Source organism: Engraulis encrasicolus, chromosome 7 (genome assembly GCF_034702125.1).
Source record: "Engraulis encrasicolus isolate BLACKSEA-1 chromosome 7, IST_EnEncr_1.0, whole genome shotgun sequence".
Lineage (NCBI taxonomy): Eukaryota > Metazoa > Chordata > Actinopteri > Clupeiformes > Engraulidae > Engraulis > Engraulis encrasicolus.
This window is the reverse complement of record NC_085863.1, coordinates 13,401,143-13,406,142: the sequence shown is the minus strand read 5'-3', so window position 1 is coordinate 13,406,142 and position 5,000 is coordinate 13,401,143. Positions and strand designations below refer to the sequence as shown.

The following is a 5,000-nucleotide window of genomic DNA, read 5'->3' as shown; positions in this document are numbered from 1 at the left end:
TGATAACCCTTCTGGAAGTACAGCCAAGTTAGGGTTATCAGCCGTTAAAGTAACACCCCCCCCATCAAAAATTAAGGTTTTTAAGATGGGTGCCTGTCTTTCTACTGGCCCTTGTTTAAGACATATAGGGATGGTTAATTTTGTTATGTGTGGTATCGTTGCGAAGGGGAGACTCTGAGCTTTCATCCGACACCTTTTGAGAACATTTTGGTTAAGTATAGCCCTCCCTGCAGCGCTTCAAACATTTACTCAGACACATTTTTTTCCATTTTCGCCGATATCATCTCTTGTCTTTTCATACTGTGGCATCAGGGAGCATCAGAAAGACCTATTTTAAACTCTAAAATATTGTCTTGAGTATCAGGAATCTGAAAATGTATCCTTTCACTATGTTATCCCATGTTTAGGGGGTGATTTTCAGTCTTGTATGAGGCATGGTATTTTTTTCAAAACACAGTTTTGCCATTTTCTCATAAAGTTCAGGAAGCAATACCTCTAGGTGCATTTTGCAGTTGGTTGTCGTAGCTTATTGTATACCATATTAAAACTTGGAGTGGGTAGTATATTCAGATATTATCATATTTGGTGTACCTGTTTGCAGAGCAATGTTAGCAAATCATTTTCCATAACCAGTATCAATGACATAGTTTCTCAGTGATTTCATTGTGTTATATGGTGTCTGAATCCTGACTATTTGTCCTAAAATCAATGTTGTTATGCGCCCAGAGGTTAACCAGAAATATATGTGATAATGTCCCCTTTGATATTAGTCTTGCAACTGAAATCATAGCAATTGTGTGAAAAACACAACATAAACTCATCCCTTAACTTGTCCCTTTTTAGTAGGCATGTGAAAGTGAAGTGAAAGCCCAACTAGTTAACTCCTACACCCATTCACATTGTGACACAGCACTCCACAACACACTGTGCACGACACACAACAAAATTGCATTTATGCCTCACCCGTGCAAGGGGGCAGCCCCCAAAGGGCATCCGAAAGGGAGCAGTGCAGCGGGACGGTACCATAATTGGGGTGCCTCAGTCATGGAAGAGGATGGTGGAGAGCACTGGTTAATTAATCCCCCACTAACCTGGCGGGTCCTGAGTGCAGTTGCACACTTGCAGGAGGAGAGAAGTGCTGCACACTCTCGAGTTAAATAAACAAGATTTTAATGTGACAACGTTGTCACATTAAAAACTTGTTTATTTAACTCGAGAGTTTGCGGCACTTCTCTCCTCCTGGAGGCCTTGGTCGTACCACATGTATCATGATTTACAGCAACATTTAAAAACCCTCCGCAAGAACACTTGATTTGAGGTGAAGATCATGAAGAGGTTTGCAAAGGAAGAGTGGGGTACAATGTCATCAGAGCTTTGCAAAGATAGCACGAGTTCTGAACTTCATACTGCTGCAACAACTACTACACCATGCCACCGATGAAGCAACATGCATACATGTACTGTATTCACATGTGTTGGTGTACCAACTGAGCAACTGCAGCTCACCTTCCAGGCATACACTGAGACCCATCCCTAGACCCAAGCAGCAGTACTGAACAATGGAGTAGAGTGAAGTAGAGTAGAGTACTGTATGGTACGGTAGTGTATAGTTCAGTAGAGTACAGTGCTTTACAATAGGAGACCATGCTGAGCATTGAACTCTATGAACCTGGTAGTCACTGTAGATGTAATGGGTTTGTTATTGCCCTGCTACTCTACATGTGCTAATGTCACAATAGCACAGAACCTCATATCACACTGAGTAGTACTCCCTGCACATGCACTGTAAATGTAGAGAGTAGGACCAACTGTGGCATTCACACAGTTACATAACAGCCATGTTACACATACTGTAACATGGGGCAGTTGTGGCGTAGTGGTTCAGGAGATGGACATCAGATCAGAGGGTTGCAGGTTGAAATCCCACCTGTATACTGACTTATGCATAAAACTGTATACTGTATACTACATACCACGTTAGAAAGAAAAAATGCATACACAAAGAAGATGTACACTTACCTGCTACTTAGGTACACCTTGCTGGGCTGGTACTTGGCTGGGTACTGGGCTGTAGCCTACCCCTTTTGCCATAAGAAGCCATTTAACTGCCTGCAACAATGTTCAAGTAGACTGGGGCATTGTAATGATGCTTGATTGGTACAAAGGGGCCCAACGTGTGCCAAGAAAACATCCCCTGCTGAAATTATATTTTTGTCTTCTGAATGGTCAGTATACAGTCCCCACCAGTAGTATTTGGGTGCACAATGACAATGAGCTTTTTGCACTTTTCTGATGATATTGTCCCTCACTCTTCCTTTGCAATATGTTCAACTTCTTCATGATCTTCAAGTGTTATATCACAGAGTTTTTACATTTTGCTATAAATCATGACACCTCTGATACAGTCTAGGTCTCCAATACCAGATGCAACAAAGCCCTGCTGCCTGTTCAAACCACTACCCAAGACCGAAGTTGGCCTTTAGGTTTGTAGATGATAGACCTGCTGGTTTTCCTGCAAGAGGGCCTGTCTGGGAACACCAGATGTGTCATTATTGACTAAACAAAACCACTAAATGAGGAGCATCTCAAAAGGACTAGGCATGGACCGTTGCTAGATAGGGAACCAGGCTGCCGCCTCTCTCTCTCTCTCGCCAATCCTTTCCTGTCCCAAAATGAGCCATAAAAGACCAAAAAAAGTGGCCTAGGCCTCTAGAGGACATCTAATTGAAAGTAACAAAGAACATTTTAAGTTCAGTACTTTTTTGAACTACTTTACCTTTACTTGAGCAGATTTTGGATGAGTACATCATTTTTACTTACCCCTCGAGTAAGATTTAAGAAAGATAGACCTACGCTCACTTGAGTACAACTTCAACTCTTTTCCCATCTCTGCTGCTAAGCACATGTAAAATTAAGATACATGTAGATCTGACATGTAGTAACCGAACATTTTAAAGTCATATTTAACATGACACAATATGTCTACAAAAGTTGACACGATATGTTTAAAGGCCTATTGTATTTCTCACACATTTGCTATGATTTCAGTTGGAAGATTAATATCAAATGGGCCATTATCACATATGTTGCAGATGTTGTATATAACCTCTTGATGTATTGCATCACAACACTGATATTAGGACAAGTAGTCAGGATTCACGTATCATAACACAATGGAATCGCTGAGAAACTGTATCATTGATGCTGGTTGGTAAGGAAAATGCTTTACCTGCATTGCTAAGCAAATAGGTACAACAAATATATCATAATATCCCAGACACTGTTAACTCCAAGCTTTAATATGGTGTCTAATGAGCCATGATAACCAATTGCAGAATGGCCTAGAAGCGTTGCCAGTTTACCACTACATGGAACTGATAGAGTAGTGTGGGGTCATGTACAATGCGGTGTAAAAAAGAAAAGTGGAGTGGAGTCAGATATATTATGGTTACCACTCAAATTCATCTTCAATGTTGAAAAGTCTTGAGGTATTTTGGACATATAATTAAGTTTCAGTCATAACAACAAATTGGCAACCGTTGCTATGCAAATAGGTTACTATGCAAATAGGTACACCAAATACATGGTCATATCTGTATACTATACAATCCAAGCTTTCATATGATATACAGGGCCGCTGAAAGCCTTGGCTGGGCCCGAGACAAAGACATCTGAAAGGACCCCAAATTCAATACATACAATGTAATGAGGATCCAATTCTGGGCCCCGTCTCTCCCTGGGCTCGGGACAAGACATCCCTTTGCCCCCCCTCCCCCTGTCGGCTTCCCTGATGATATATAACAAGCTATGATAACCAACTGCAGAATGTCTCAAAAAGGCCTTGCCTCTTGACTATACGAGACATTAGCACACAAAAAACAGCAACAAAAAAGTGGCATGCCTGATACAAGACAATTACCCCCTACAAATGGGATAACATAGTGAAAGGATACATTTTCAGATTCCTTAAAATAGGCCTTTCTGATGCTCCCTGATGCCACAGTATGAAAAGACAAGAGATGATATCGGCGAAAATGGAAAAAAAATGTGTCTGAGTAAATGTTTGAAGCGCTGCAGGGAGGGCTATACTTAACCAAAATGTTCTCAAAAGGTGTCGGATGAAAGCTCAGAGTCTCCCCTTCGCAACGATACCACACATAACAAAATTAACCATCCCTATATGTCTTAAACAAGGGCCAGTAGAAAGACAGGCACCCATCTTAAAAACCTTAATTTTTGATGGGGGGGGTGTTACTTTAACGGCTGATAACCCTAACTTGGCTGTACTTCCAGAAGGGTTATCATACAAAAATGTTAACTTCAGACATGTATCTTTTCAAAAAATATAAGCAACCTTTGCCCCTCTGAGTGGTACCGACATCTCACCTGGCCCGTGGACTATAGATTACGCGCACTTCGTAGGACACCCTGCAAAAGTCCTGGGGTAAAAGTAGGCAGTTGTTCTATGCAGACTGGACGACAGAAAGGACATTGACAAGCAATGGTTGAACTAATGCTGTTTTGTTTGTCGGGATGTCGAGGGTCGATAAGCATCTCCAAGTTTAAGCAATGAGTTTTTAGAACTTGGGATGTCTGGGAGACGCTATTGTAATACGCATCGCATGGAAGGGATGTCGACTGCCTTGGGTCTTTTAACGTTGCCCTCGACGGGAACAAGTTTCAATTCTCCGCACTTTAAACCCTGATCGCCCACACATTGATTCTTATCAAAACTACAGTAGCCGTGCCTCTGTTTAGACTACTTAAACAACGTTTCCCCTGTAGCGCGCGCATCCCTTAAACGTCTCCCGGTGTCTGATCTAAATAAATGCATGAATCCGATCGTCATGATTTGCTTGCAAACTGCCTATTCATAAGGTTAAACAACCTATATAGCAAACATTACAAAAGAACAGACAACGGACGTCGTCGTATGCGTAAGGGGAAAGGAGAAGAGAGGAAGGTCGAGGAGGTTTAAAATGACAGCATCAGAGGAAGAT

The 5,000-nt window shown here is 41.7% G+C and overlaps 1 protein-coding gene across 1 annotated transcript in view; it reads right to left on the bottom strand.

Annotated features, from left to right (window-relative positions):
- The window catches only part of sez6a (seizure related 6 homolog a), a 105,532-nt gene that overhangs the window by 59,099 nt on the left and 41,433 nt on the right, over window positions 1-5,000 (bottom strand). The gene's annotated exons all lie outside the window — the stretch shown is intronic.